Consider the following 16,250-nt stretch of genomic DNA (forward strand, 5'->3'; position numbering starts at 1 on the left):
TTTTGCTCTATAGAAGTCCCTAGAAAAGGCAGATTCCTTGGGAACCCACTTGGGTCCCCTTCTGTTCCTGTCTCAGACTGAAGCTTTCTTCCTCCAATAAATATACTCTGCTCTTAACCTTTGTTCTTCCTAAAATTTATTCTTCAGTTGTAGAGAACATAAACTCATCCCAAGTATCTTTCAAGTTGGAAGTATCATTCCCCTATATCAAAAGACAAATGGAGAATAACTGAAACCTCATTATTGCTCAAAGACAGTAGTTGAGAGCTCCAGCAATGTAAGATGGCAGTCACCACAGGCTCAGGAGCAAAAATCCCTTGCAATTTCTGGCTGTTGCAAGAACTCAAAGAAGGCCAGAAAGAAGTAGGAGATGACACAGTTGGCTGGGGTCTACAAGATGACGAAGACATGATACTTACGAAAAGAGCAGGGATGGTAATCGGGCCTCCAAGAACAATTTATGAAAACCGAATATACAGCCTTAAAATAGGATGTGGACCTAAATACACAGAAGCACCCCTCTTTGTAAGATTTGTAACAAAAATTAATATGAATGGAGTTAATAGTTCTAATGGAGTGGTGGACCCAAGAGCCATATCAGCGCTAGCAAAATGGCAGAATTCCTATAGCATCAAAGTTGTTTACAGCCTCCCAAGAGCTGGGATTACAGGCACACGCCACCACGCCCAGTCTCAATTGCCCTCTCAGTGCATACTGGGGGCTGGGCTGGCACCGCAGGCCTGGGGATCGAACTCCTGGCCCCTGAGCTGTCTTTAGGGGTTTTAATCCACTGAGCTATCTGGCTGGCCCAATCTTCATTTTCCATAGTAGTAAATTTTCTAGTTACATCTTGTAGACCTCAAAGTGCTAGAAAGAAAGCTCCCATACAAGGCAGATTATGTTAAGGTACTGTAAATGATACTGATTTTTTATGCATTTGAATGCATAAGTTGTGCTATTACAAATCATTCTGTCTACATAGTTGAACTTCTGGGATCAAGAAAGCATATTTAAATCAATCCCCATCTGGACTGATGGGGCACATCTAACTTGACTGCGAAAAGACATCACATAATCACCTTGCTGCTGATTTCACAGCCCCGGGCACTGCCTTCCCCTCCCTGCCCCACCTCCATCCACCACCTGGAGCTCTGGCCTGGGTGACTGGTTGAGTGTATGTGAAGGCTTCAGGTTGCTGCTTGTGGGACTACTGTTGGGTGTAGGGGTGCTTTGCCTGCACCCTGGCTTCTTTTTTTAAAGTCTTAAGTGATGACCCCTTCCAAGGCATGGGCCTGTCCCACTCTCCTCCACTCCCACCCTTGGCCAAAGTATAGATTGTAACGCTCCGACACCCTCTGAAATTGGCCTTCAGTGAGGAATTCAGGGCTTTCCCCATCTCTCCCCCACCTTGATCCAAGGGTTCTGTTTTTGCTCTTCCTCCCCTTTGTCACACTGTCACCCCAGCACTCTCCATGCTGTCCCTTCCTTCCTCTGGACAGAAGCCATCAGGTAAGGTTGGAAAGAGTCTCTTACTTCCCTCCTTCAGCTTTGAAACCACAGTCATTCTCAACCAGCCTGGGAAATGAGTACAGGGCCTGGGCAGCCGCCTGCTGCCACCATCAGCTGATGTCTCAGCTCAGCTTCGATGAGGTGAACAGAGCAGCCACTAGGGTCCTGCAGACCTGCCAGAACCTCAGGTACCTGGTGGGCAGACAAAGCAAGGCCACATGAAGACACTGTAAGCACACGTGGTCCATCTGGATTGTTCCTGCTTCCCCACCCACCTCGCTTTGGAACTGAAGAAGGTTTACACAGGCTTTTGGGCCTTTGTTCGGGTGCTCTTGCCTCCATTTGGATCCAGTGTGCAGTCTGAGAACTGGAACAGAGGAACCGGCCAGTGTGGACTTTGACTTTGGTGCTGCTACTTCTCATGCTCAGCGGGGACAAAGGAGTGGCTCAGCGTGCTGCGGATCTGGGAGCTGTTGGCCTGGCCTCCTGGCCCCTGCTGCATCTTCCCACTGTCTGTTCAGGAGCACTAAATGCTGATATGTGGATGCGTACAAAATAAAGGCAATTTATGGTGTTCCAAAAAAAAAAAAAAAATGATGGTAGTCGATACTTCATTGTCTCCAAGGAAAACAGGAAACAGTAAGGAATTGGTAAAATGAAGATTTTTGTGAAAAGCTATGAAATTACTAAACTTGGCTACTTAATGTCAGCAGTTGTACATAATCTGTGTAAAGCTTCTTGAATACAAAATTCACCTTTGGTATTCTCTTTAGGAGTAGCTACTGCTTTTGGAATCTTTCCCTTTTGGTGATTTTGTGTTAGAGATTTTGATTTTGTTTAATGAAGGTAATTAATTCTCTACTTCAAAACAACTTTATAGGGGGCCGAGGAGATTGCTCAGTGGAACAAGCACTTCCATGGCAAGTGCAAGGGCCTGAATTCAATCCCCGGTTCTGCAAAAAACAAAAACAAACAAACAAAAAACAAACAAAAAAACAAACAAACTTAAACTGTCTTTTCAAATGACAGAACCAAACAAAAAAGGGGATATAGATGAATGTCCATTTTGTATCTGTGTATTCAAAATGGTTAGGATTGATACATAGTTACATTCTCTTAATGAATAGAGGGATTTGTTCTAATGGTGTTTGTAAATAGGATATTGTGTCCGCATCTTGTACAGCAAATAACCACTAGGAAGAATGTATGCAATGTGTTAATTATTGGAACTGTCCTACCAATTTGATTTGAAACGGTCTCATTGCTATTTGTTTCTCACTAAAATTATGGGAAAAAAACAACTTTATATCTTTATATCTATTTCTCTCCTCTCCAGTACTGCTGTTTTACTTCAAGCTTTTATCAAACAAGGTTTCCACTGACCTTGGTAACGGTGAAATTTAGCCTCCTGAAATGACATGCTTCTCTCTGCCCAGAGCCTGATGAAGCTTCTTAAATATGACGTAAATTCAGATAATGATATAGGAATTTCCCAAAGAAAAATCTTTTACTGATGGTGTTTCAAATTTGCATGTAATTTGCAATTATTTTGATTATGCACAATTAGCATTTAGTTATCATTAAATATTTTTGCATGGTGGGGGCTTCTTTTAGGGAAACCCATTAATTAAGGTGAGAATTTAGACAAGTCTGGTTCTGCTGAATAAGGGAAACTGACTTTGATGTTTACACAAAAACCAGATATTCAGTGGGATCCATTAATCAACATTATTGTTCTCTTTGGTGGAATTTAATTTAAAGTGTTTAGTATTATTGTCCTTTACTAGACTTTCTTGTATACCATTCTCAGTAAAGATTTAAAAGTGCAAAATTTCTTATGTATCAATGTTTGCTATTTAACAAGCATAGAAAAATAGAATTGATTGTCAAAATTATCCCTGGGGGTAAAAAGAGACTAACTTGTTCACAAATAGCAAGTATTTTCTCAGCCTCCTTCTTTTTCTTCTCATGATACTACAACAAATAGGACTTGAAATGCATCGATGGCCTAAAAAAGTATAGAACAAAGAATGCAAATAGGCAGTGGCAACCATAAAACTCAATTCTTAGCACTTAAACTTAGCTTTCCCACACTTAACTAGTCAGATACTAAGTGATTAACCCCTTCACTATTATGCCTTTAAGCAGTGGTGCTTAGTGGTTACTACTTTAAGACTTTGTCTACTATATTTCAAACAAGAGGGAATGCGTTCATTATTTACCTCCTCGTAGAACATTAGTAACAAAATACATACCAAATAAGTACACATCTCTATATAAATATGGATTGATAGATATATAAATATATATCTGTAAGTACATATCTATATATAAATATACATGCAAATCTGTCTTTTGCTAAAGATGCTAGACTTTAATTTCATCTATAAATAAAGAAAATTGTTGACTATTTTACTTGGGAATTTTAAGTAAAATAATAGCTGTAACTTACTTTGAATAGTGTTCAATCATTTACAACCAATACATGGTATAGTTAACAGTCTAACTATCTGAAGATATGTATGTATATGTAAATATACATGTTTTTGTAATACATGGTTCTGATTTAAGATTATATGACATTTCAAATTTATAATGAGACAAAAATTGCAGGCATTTAGTAGTAACTATACTTAAACAGGATCAAACCCAAGACTTTATACACGCTTGGCAAGTGTTCCAGTACTGAATTATATCACTAGCCCAGAAACCTTAATTTGAATTTTGAATTTAGGTCTTTTCCCAGGGTAGTGGTATGTGTGGCAGGGTAGTCTCTTGTGGTGTTTTGTAGCACAGTGAGCCACAGCTCCAACTGACTGAGCATTCAGAAAACAAAACAAAACAAAACAAAAAAAGAAACAACAAAATAGAAAAAGACATAACTGGTGAAACTGTGTTGGTAAACTAGGACATTCTCCTAGTTAGGTGTATTGAGTCCATTCTTGATGCGCAATTTTTGTAGATTATGATGAGTTTACTAAGATATCACTTTGTCACAAACAAGTGCACCTCTACTTTTGTATATAGTCCTAAAAACCCAGTGGGAGAGGGCATAGAAAGCTAAAATTCATATGCACTAAAGCAAAGTCTCTTAAAGCGGTCCTATCTACTTCTATTATAATTGTGATTTTTAAAAGTTTAAAAAGTATTATTTAACTGCTCAAGATGGCTAGCTCAGTCCATTGATTTATAGCCTATTTTTCTCCTCACACTTTCAAAATGAGACCAAAGGGGAAAGGAAGCTTTTATTCTTGTAAACAATAAAGAGAGAAATGGAAGAAGCTACCAAAAAATATTTTAGGGCTTGACCCTTCTTGTAAGAATTGAAAAGAATGCACTGGAGAATTGATACATTATTACAGATGCCAGATTGTCTTTAATCTTGCTTTTCCTTTTTTCCTTATGTTCTTTGGAGTGGTAGATATCCAGCATTTTAAGCTTCATATTTGTTCTTGCTTCCATCCTTGACAAAAGGGTAGACACTGAACAATATAAGAAATGTCTGTGTCCAGCCAAGTGGATGTCCTACAAAAGTCAAGCTGGAATGGGGCTTTAATGAAGGACCAAATAAGTGAAGGACCAAAATGAAGGACCAAATAAGTCAGGCCAAAGACTTTATCCCTCTTTTCAAGAATTATTCAAAGTTTTAAGCCAGGAGTTTTTTTTTTTTTTTTTTTATAAACTCTGCAATGTTTAAGGACACCTTGTGCTTATAGAATTTTTGCCAGCTGGGACCTATGCAATTATATTTTATTTATTTCTTTGTTCTGGAAGCAGATTTAAAATAAGTATAAACCACTGCCTTATTTCAAGTTCTGTGGAATGGCCCTCATATAGCCTTTTCCTTAACACATGTATCTACAACCTTTTATAGGTCCAGGAAATCAACAACCAGGTCTTAAGGTTGAGAGAGGAGCTGAATCTAAACCGATCTAAATAGGAAATTTACAGAAACCCAAGGAGACAGCGTGGGGTCATCCGAAGGGCAGCAGATGCTCTTTCATTGTAGTCACTCTCCTGACACATTGCGCTGCCCTGAAAGAAACAGCACAGATCACTGACATTCTTCAAGTAGGCAGAGCTGCCACAATCTCATAATGCTTTCACTGTATGCTGTAGGTGTACCTGAAATAAGGTGAATTTTCATTTTAGAATTTAAATGTTGTTTCAGAATGTCTTAAGCTAAGGACATAAAAGAGCCAGAGGCACCTCCAACGCTGAAAGTGAAATCCAAAGAAACTGGAAAACAAGTAAGATTTTTTGTGGTGTCGCACCTCCTAATTCGTCAGCCACTTGCTCTTGGGCTGCTTAGAACTAGGGTGTCCCCAGGGCACGAGGTGTCCAGAGAGTGCAGGTTTTGCTTAGTGATCAGGGTGTGTTTTGGTGTAATTCCAAAGTTAAAAAAAGTACTATTTGATCATCATATTTGTGCTCACTAAAAGGAACTAAGTATAATGCTGTTTGTTAAAAGGTCAGCAATCTTCTGATACACGACAAACCACATAATGAAGAAACATGAGGAAAATCTAGTTTAAGTGGATGACATTTGTCTCCTGGACACTACTAGAAAGGTTGCCAGTTTATCTTCAAAAAGACAGAGAAAAAATTTTCAAGAGGAAATTGGTCTTTGTAATGAATTAGGATTTATGAAACTCCTGTAAAGAAGATAATGTAAATATTATGCAGTGAATTCACAAAGGGATCATATGTCAAACTGAAGTTATAATTATAGCCATGTACAATTAGGAAGATGTCCACTGCGCTTTAGTCATGTACAGGCTCTCAGTATGAACATCAACATAACATTGTGCTATGCAGCAATTATAATGATGGGCATTTAATTTATTAGTAGATGGATACACAATTACAAGTATTTCCACGAACAAGTAAAAGAGCATGTTAACTCTTATAGCATATCAAATCTTTTATACTGTCCTCAGAAATATCATTATTGTTTAGCTTTACAAAAATTCTTAGACTCTGTCAAATAAAATATGCACACTAATTTAGATTACATACTAAAGGAACTTAAAGTTTAACGTATCAATATTTGATGGAAGATACCTATTCCATGTTATGCCTAAGATGTTAGATATTCAGACAGATAGTGAGGTTAAACCCAACTGCATATGTTGTAGGGTAATAATAAGCTTCTCTTCTGGAAGGTTAACAACCTAAGTTTGCAGACCAAAAATTAGAGAAAAAGAAGGGCTGAAAGATCAGTTAACATTTTGACCCTAGCCTTTCAAGGTCAGTGAAGACTCAAGACATATGAGAACTTATACTCATATAAGTTCTAATGTTCATATAAGTTATAATGTCATATAACTCAGTTGTGTCGCAAATTTTCTGATCAAGGAGATTATGGTGCCACAGAGGAATGTGATCAATGATCACATCCTTAGGGTGCTTAAGGAGAGTCACATGGAGAGAAAACATTCTCTCAAGCTTTCACAGAGAGCAAATTGGTCAAGGAATGGACATGACTCATCCACATGGCTGGCACTGACAAAGGATCTACAAAGTGTGGTACAGGGTTTCAGGATAAATCCTGAGGGGACTTGACTGACCTTGTCAGATACAAAAGTCACATTCCTTGTTATATAGGTCTTGCTTTATCTTGGTCTTAACCATCCAGCAGAAAGATATAAAAGCGAGGTATAAGGAGTGAAAACATGTTGGTATGCGGGGTTGTAAAGGGTTCAGGTCAACAACTTCTGACATTGCCAGTCCTGAGGATGACCCACTACTTTTATGGACTGCTGGACTGTGTTGGAATGTTTTGCTGAGTTCATGCACCTGCAATATAATATCTAAATGACAATGGAACACCCTTCTCTGACAAAACTAAAGAATAAAAGGGGATACAAATGAATGACCACTTTGTCTCTGTATATACAATATAGGATAGATATACAGCTACATTCTCTTAATTCATTGAAGAAGAAGATTTGTTCTAATAGTGTTTGTGGATGGGATGTCATGTCTGCATCTTGTACAATGAATAACCATTGAGACAACAATGTGCAATGTATTTATTATTGAAATTGTCCTACTGATCTGTTTTGTAACTGTCTCATTGCTATTTGTTTCTCAGTAAAATTATTAAACATTAAAAAATATTACACATTAAGGTGGGTATTACAAAAGTAGATTTTGATATTAATTATGTACACCACCCAGAATCACACTAAGATGCTCTAATGCATGTAGTAGTCTGTTAAGGGTGTTGTTGACAAAATTCAATATCCTGGGTCGCTTTAAAGCATAGAAATTTATATTCTTGCAGTTCCGGAGTTTAACATTCTGGAAGGACTGCCTTCCAGGGAGCCCTGTCTTCCTCCTGGTGCACCGCTACCCCACTTCCTGTAGTGTCCTCACATGGTCTGTCCTATGGTGCTCACTGAAGAAGAGAAAACAGCCTTTAACTTCCTTTAACCTTATCTTTCTCCCTCAGGACCATACCACCAAAGGAAATCACACTGGGCAGCATGACTCCAAAATATGAATGTTGAGAGGACACAGTTCAGTTCATAATAGTATGCATAAACCAAAGCATATTCTGCTTTTGATTCATTTTAAAAATATATTAGAGAAAAATCATTATGTGAGCTTAGATGTCCCCAGTTTTTATCCTCTTATTAAGCAGGATAAAGGAAGTATTTTAATTTTTCTTTTTTTTAGAACACCAATGGTTTTGGAGCACTGCGGAAATACGGATATCCTAAAGTGATTTCATTTCACTGCAAGACATTTTCAGTAAGTCTTAAAAGAATGCAAACTAATGTGCCTATGTTAATCTGAGTGCTCTGACAAAGCACAATATACTGAATAGGTAGCTGATAAATTAAAAAAACACTTCTGCCTGCTCTGTAGTCTGTGAAGTCCTAGGTGAAAGGGACAGCAGACTCTGTGTCTGGTAGAGGTGTAGTCCACCTAGAAGCACCTAACTATTGAATTGTCATGTGGTGACAGGGCACCTCCTGGACACATCACCAACATCTTTCCTAAGGCCTTCACCTGTATGACCTTGTTGCCTCCCAGAAGCCTGCCTCCTGATACTGCTGTGTTGGTGATTAGGTTCCAACAAATGAGTTTGGCCAGACAAAAACATTGTCATGCTTAATCTGTGGCCCACAGATTGGACATATCTGTGTTATAACAAACACCTTTATTACAGAAAGGAAGTTTGGCTACTTACACACATTAACTACATTATAAGTTGTATATGCAGCCTTATAACAACTCGTCTTCACTCAATGCATCCCATGTAAGCCAGGGATGTCTAAGCTACAGCTCACAGACTGGACACACCTATAACTAGTAACCTTTGAGCATGTATTGATCTTTAGATGCATAATTTGCTTTTGTTATGCTCAGAGTAGTAAATACAACTAAATAACTGATTTCTTATTTACTGGGATTTCAAACAACCTCCTTTATCATATGATTTCTGTACTATTTTTAAATTTAAAATGACTGTCTTCAAAGCTCAATAGAACTAAGTAATAGCACTTTCTGTTTTTTAGATGAACTTTGTTTTGTCTAATTTCTTGCTTCATAGAATAAGAATGGTGCAAAATTTATAATTATAAAAAATAATAACTGTCATTATTGATTTTTGTGACCTAAAAGTTCAAAGAAAAAAATAGTTTGGGTAATTTATGATAGGCCTTTTCTTTTAGTTTCTTGGATTTAGAAATGTATCTTTGTTTCATACGAGGAGAGATGGACCATCCTTAGTAGTACGGGTAAAAGACTACTGGATAAGTAGAGGGAACAGAGAAACGGAGCAAGGTCAGCTAACATTTGCCTTCCTAAAAGTCCTAATATCAGAAGGTAATGCTCTATCAGTTGGCAAACAATATAATGACATAAATAGTCATTAACCCTTAAGTGACAGCTCTTCCACAACCATTGTATCAGCCAGCTGGCTGTTCAAATCAGTATATAATTTTATCCTTATGAGTGTATAAATAAATATTAGAATTTTTTTCATGTAACAGATGAGTGGACTGAAGCTTAAAGAGGTAAACCTGGGTTATTAACGTTACATAATAAGTATCCAGGTCAGAATTCACACCTGTGACTCTCTTATTTACCTATGTGCTTTGTTTTATGCTATAATTCCCATTCTTCTGGGTTCCAAAAAAATAGTGTATGTTTTAATAACCTCAGTTTACAAAATACTTTATATTTCTAAATAATATAAATCAGTAAGTCAATGAGTGTGTTCCCAAATGTAAAGTGAAATGATGACACATAAGTATGATAAATACCAGGAGCTAGCCGGGCATGGTGGTGCATACCTGGAATCCAGTACTTCAGGAGGTGGATGCTGCAAGGCCACAAGTGCAAGCCCAGCCGAGACAACTGAGCAACATAGGGATCCTTTCCCCAAAATAAAAACTAAACACCCTGGGGATGTAGTTCATGATGAAGGTTCTGGGTTCAATACTCAATGCCACAATCAATTGAACAATCAACCAATCAATCAGTCAACCCCAGAAGCTGTGAAAACACTTGGTGGAATCTTGTTATCTATGGGCAAAGTGCATACATGTAATGTTTTATCTTGAGCCACTCTCCTCACGTGCACTATTTTATTCCTGTTTCTTTGATATTTTTTGTGTTTTCCAACCACTTTGCAATTCTTATCATTCACTTAGTGCATCCAGTTCTGCTAATACTTTAAGAATCAGCTGAAACCTAATAGTTCTAGGGAACTTTTGTCAAGGATTTTAACCAAGTGATACCATTACTGTTAAGATGTATACTCAGATCTTAGTTCTTGATAATAAAACACATGGTATTTTTCTTTGTTTGTCTAAATTGTGGCTATTGTTGGGCTCTTCAGGTATTCAGTTTGAGTTATTTGATTAATGAATTGTCAAATCAAATATGCCTTTTAAATTATGTACATGGCATTAGATCCTTTGTTAAAACAAAGAATCAAAGGCACACATATATTTCTGCCAAAGCAATATGTTTAGTAAAACTAAATTCTGCTTCAGCTTTATCTCAAACTCTAGACAGATAATACATATTAGAAAACCTGGATTTCTTATTCAGTATAAGATAAATTTATTGAGTGAATTCTCTGAGTTTGGTTTGGTATAAAGCACAGAAGTGTTAGATTTAAATCAGATGCAGTTCATTCTTTAATGAATGTGGGCACTTATTAGAGAAGAAAGACTTGCAAAGGTAAGTTAAAATATTCAGTGAGTTTGATGCTATATACAGACTTGGAAAGAAGCAGTCGTGTCATCAGGAGAGCACTGCCAGGTGGGCATCTAATGGCCCTGTTGGCATCAGCTTGGTAGCATAAACACAGAGAAGTACTTGTTTTCCTGGCCTGAGTATTTTGCCTTAACAACTTATAAAAAGAGAATGGCAAATCTTGGAAATAGATTTGCACTGAGGAAGTCTACAAAATCAAAACAGTGTGTTCATTTAAAATTACAATCCAGGTAAGGAAGTAACCCACATGTACTGTGGCCAGATTTGTGATGAGTGTTAAATAAGACTCATTAGTGATGGGTCAGCTCATGTGGAAACTGGCTGAATCACCACGGCATCTCCACAAGGTGGCGATGAGTCCAGAACAACTACTTACCTCTTCTTCCCAGGATTCCCTTCATCTGGTGTGCCAAGATGAACTACCTCACCTCCCAGGAGGACATCCAATGAGCCCTCACAAGTCCTCACCTCACCTCCCAAGGCCCCGCACCCTTTAAGAACCTATAAATATAGCTGTCCCCCCATGTCCCCAATAAAAACCTCTTTTATCTTTTCTGTCTTTTTGCTGCGCTGCCGCCATCGCCACCACCATCTCTGCTGGGTGAACTCTGTTAATTAGATCTGTAATTACTGGCATATCACTGCTGAAAATAAGTGCATGCCTTAGTTTTCAATTCAGTAAAATAGTGACTGTGTCAACACCTACCTCTATGATTGTTCTCAGAATTAAATAAGAATATACTATATTTTTACATCTATATACTTACAATACTTTCTTGTGGAATTATATGTGCAGTCATAACAGATTATTTTAAGACTTAATAGTGTAGCTCATAGCAGATAAACACATACAAGACCATAGTAGGGTTGTAGCAGGCAAGAAGCCAGAACTAAAAATTTTCATTTATTTATTTAACAATTTGTCAGTATCTATTGAATATCTAATGTAAGTCACTAACTGTGCTTAATATTGTTAATTTAAGTCACCTAATCATTAACAAGGTTATATGTAGTGGGAAATCTATTAAATAATTAGAATAAAATTGTCTTGGTTACTTTTCTATTGTTGCTGGGACAAAATATCCAACACCCCAAATTAAGGAAGGAAATATTTATAAAACTCATAGTTAGTGGAGGTTTCAATCCATACTCACTTGGCTCCAAGGCAGACCTGCATGTAGCAGAGAGTAGCAGTTCATGGAGGCAGAAAATAGCAAAATAGCAAGAGCAAAAGGGAGGAGCAGTGACAACAATGGCTACAGAGAGCAAGTCTGTCTCCCTTGCGTTGCATTTGGCTATCTTCCCTGGGCAGGGTACAGCACTCACACCCATAATCCCAGCAGCATTCACACCCATAATTCCAGCACTGGATCATGAATTAATCACAAACTCCAGAAGCCCCACCATAAGGGCATGGGGCTAGTTGTTTGGGGGAACAACTAGACACAAACCATGACAAAAATATAGTAGTTATCATTACATGGAATGGGGAAGTATGTGCTGATAAACTTTATGTGCCACATTCTCCAGTCCCTGTGGTGTTGAGGAGTTTAGTCAAACATTTTTCTAGCTGTTTTACATGAAGAAATTTGGCCGTGAGATTAACATTTAAATTCGTAGACAAAAATGTGTTTTACTCTCCTTAATGTAAGGGGACTTCATTCCATCAGTTGAAGAACTGAATAGGAGGAAAAGATTGATCTTCTGAGTAGGAGGTAATTTCTCTCACTTGACAGGCTTAAGGTTGAAACATAGGCTTTTCGCCTATACTTGGACATGAACTTCAACATCAGATTTTTCTGGGTTTCAATCTGTTGGCCTTTGGGTTGGAATTTATTGTTAGCAGTTCTGGTCCTCAGGCCTTTGGGCTCAGACTGTAGTTAAATCACCAACACTGGTAGCATCGCCACCTACTTTCTGATTTAGTTTAGCAGGCCACCCAGGTGACCTTGGGACTTGCCAGCCTCCATGCTCATAGGAGCCAATTCTTTTGAATCAGTTTCCCTCCCTCCCACCCTCCTGTAATCTACTGATGTTTTTTCTCTGGATAACCCTAATAGTATGGGCAGCAATTACTTATTATTCCTAATATTCACTTCCGTATGGATGGAGATTAGCATGGATTTTTCCTGCATGCAGAAAAGAAATTTTTGTCTTGATAATCAACATTTTTTTGTGTGTGAGGGGTAAATTTCCTTAAAAGAGACTTTACTATAAGAATACTTGCACAACTGATCCCCTATCCCCTCATTCTTTCTTACTCCTTTATTTGAAGAGAGTGTGTACTCTCCTCTGCTGTGCATTGAGAAGGAACTGTCCTCAAGTATCCACCACTGCTAGGAATTGTACAGACTGCCTGAATTCTAGCATTCAAAGTACTCTTACTAGCAAATATAAGCTAGATTCTTTAATGTTAACCTAATTAGTAACAAAGGTCATAATTTTGTTTCCATTTGTAATGACCTTTTGTCTAACTCTCATTTATTTCATCTCAAGTAGGGAAAAAAAGAGTTATTTAGTGGACAATTTCAACTCCAAAACAGCTGTGATGAAAAAAAGGATATATGAAGACTAAAATTTACTTGAGACTCAAAATAGGCCTGCTGAAATGACTGCTGGGATACCACTGCTGATGACAGAGAGGAAGAGAGAAACAGAGAGACAGAGACACAGAAAGAGAGAGACAAGAGACAGAGACAGACAGAGACAGAAAGAAATTGACAGAGAGAGAGAGAGAGAGAGACATAACTGACGTTTCCTCACCTCCATCACTTACACCTTTCTATTTCCTCTTTCTATTTCAATTATTTGTATTGAAAAATATTTTTTATTTATGTTGCTTACATTTTTATCAGTCTTCTTGCATTACATTTTTTTTACATTTTGCTAATGTAAAACTTTCATTAATACATCTAAGTTATTGCACTTCTAAAAGTTACTTTTTTGTTATTTAACAATATAGTAGTATCTATGCATTATAGAATATTTACTGCCAGAATCATGAAAATAATTTTATAAAAAAGATCTCCTTTGATTCCTATAAAAAAGTATTAGTACCTGGCATGGTAGTACATGCCTGTAATCTCACACTCACAGCCTAAGGCAGAAGGATCACCATGAGTTCTGGCCAAACTGGTCTATACAGTTAGTTCAAGGCAAACTGAACTACATAGCAAAGCCCTGTCTCAAATAATAGCAACAACAACAAAAAGCTTATTGGGTGTTACTATTGTTACATTTGGGTAACAAGATCGAAAGATCAGAAGGCCAACAATAGTTTAAAGGTCAGATAGGTAGTGAGAAGCAGAACCTTAGTAGAAACCAATTGTATTACTCTAGCTCAAATGTCTGAACTGCCAAAAATATTATTTACTTCCTTAGAAACTCATGATATTTCAAAGTTTTGTATAACCCATTTTCACAATTATAAATAACACATGGACAAAGTTTTGTAAGATAGACAATGTAGAATATCCAACCTCTACTGAAAAGTACTCAAGTTATAAGACCTTTGACACAGTGTAAAATGTGTATTCCTCATTTGAAGAAAATTACATGATTACTGGATTCACCAAAATCCACACAGAATCAGCTGTCATGAGGCGTCACATGATATATGAAATTAGTTTGCACAGAAGTTAACGTACACCTTCATATTTCTTCCTCAGTTTCAAATTGCTCTTTCTTAAAACTTTCTCATGAATAGTTTCAAAACTCAGAAATACATGCTTGGAAATTAATTAAGTTCTATTCAGCAAAATGTTGCTAAATACTAATAATATGCAAAGCATTATGTCAGGAACAATGGAGAATACAAATCTAACTTCAAGGATATTTCAACATCTTACCCTGTGATTTCTTATTCTCATTTATATTCACAGAAGTAATTTTATTATTTTTAAGTGAGCTTCCTGTTTTTGTTCCCCTATTTGTTTTGTTGCCCAATATAAATGAAAGATGGGTCCCTCATAAACCATATTTTTATTGCTTTAAACCACGACAAAGGGAAAAGATAGTGAATATGAGTTTTTCTGTTCCTAGCTAAAATTTTAATAGCACCTAGAACACTATAATCATAAAAATAATTGATTATGGTATTGATGGTAGCATTTATTTCCTGGGCATTTTATTTGATTGAAAGAGCATTACAATGAATGAGAGGCTCTATCCACTTTAAATATCACAAATGGCTTGTAAATATCCTCTTATATCCTGAAACCTTTTTGAGATATGTGCAATTATCTGCTCCAAATTAACAGTGTCTATAAGATGCTCTGCGCCACCTGTTCCTTAGAGAGCGAGGCAATGGAAGGAAACAAAGCAGTCAGAAGGAGTGAGAGCACGCAGAAGACAATCCCTCCGAGCTAAAGGTGGGATTTGTGCAAAGGTGTCTCCTGTATAGCATCCATCTATCAGCTTATGCAGGTAAAGTCAGTGCAAGTTTCTGGAATGCAAACTAGAATTCTGCTTTATGTTGGTTGGTACATCACATTTTAGCCCTGGTGTATACCTTGACGGCAGTAAATGAAAATCTTTGGCTCAGTGATTACTTCTATGTGTCCCTATCAAGCCCTCAATCTTCTGTGCTTCATCTACTCTGATGTTAATTTTAAAAGAAAACACGCCCCTTTGAGGAAGCACTGCAGAAAATGTGAGCAGGAAGAAAGTCTTTCTACCTGCACAGTGAGTCAAGAACGATGAGAGAATTTTTTTTTAAGCATGGCTTTTGAAATCAGCTTATCTTTCTGAAATTACAGAAATCACTGTCAAGAACTGTCTGGATATTAAAGTGGTAAAACTAAAACCAATCTAATTATCTATGGTGAAACCTCCTTTCATCAATTTCCATTACAGAGGAAACAAAATTGGCCATTACTTACCACTTCAGTATTAATGCTGGCTGTGGCCCCATTGAGAAGTACTTAGATGCACACCATTTGTTAGAAATCTGAAAGTGATGCTTCTAACTATTAGTGCAAGCACAGCAAGAAAGAAGACAGAGAAATTGCTAATTCATTTTTCTTTCAATAAATAGGCAAGGAGTTAGCCCTGAGACTGTAAGCAAACAAAGATTTTGTTTCTTTATTCCAAGAACCCAGAGTCTGGTTAGGGAGCAAACATATAAACTGATGAAGTGAAACAATGAAATTAATGAAATAATAACTTATTAGCAATGATACAGAGAGTCATACAGTGCTGAGGAGGAATAACCAGCCAAGCGAAAATGCTAGTAAAAGGTAAGGAAAGGGATGTTACTCAAGATAAAGCTGAGCTATTTCTTGCGAGAAGTTGAAGGGAGAAAGAAAACATTTCCTCTAAAAGGAAAATCTGAGCAAAAACACAAGATGAGACATACCCAGGAGGTGAAGATGGAGTCACGAGTGCTTCACATTTGATTACCTGAACAACCAGGCCTCGACTGCCAGGCTAAAAGGTAAAGAGGCAATGGGGATAGTGTGTGCTCTAGTACAGAAAAAAAAATTACCTAATCGGATACGGAG

At 37.3% G+C, this 16,250-nt stretch overlaps 1 pseudogene; it reads left to right on the forward strand.

Annotated features, from left to right (window-relative positions):
* The first annotated feature begins 282 nt into the window (after positions 1 to 282).
* LOC101581405 overlaps positions 283 to 16,250 on the forward strand; it is a 67,687-nt pseudogene continuing 51,719 nt past the window's right edge.

This window comes from Octodon degus, unplaced genomic scaffold, assembly GCF_000260255.1.
Source record: "Octodon degus isolate 3935 unplaced genomic scaffold, OctDeg1.0 scaffold00277, whole genome shotgun sequence".
NCBI lineage: Eukaryota > Metazoa > Chordata > Mammalia > Rodentia > Octodontidae > Octodon > Octodon degus.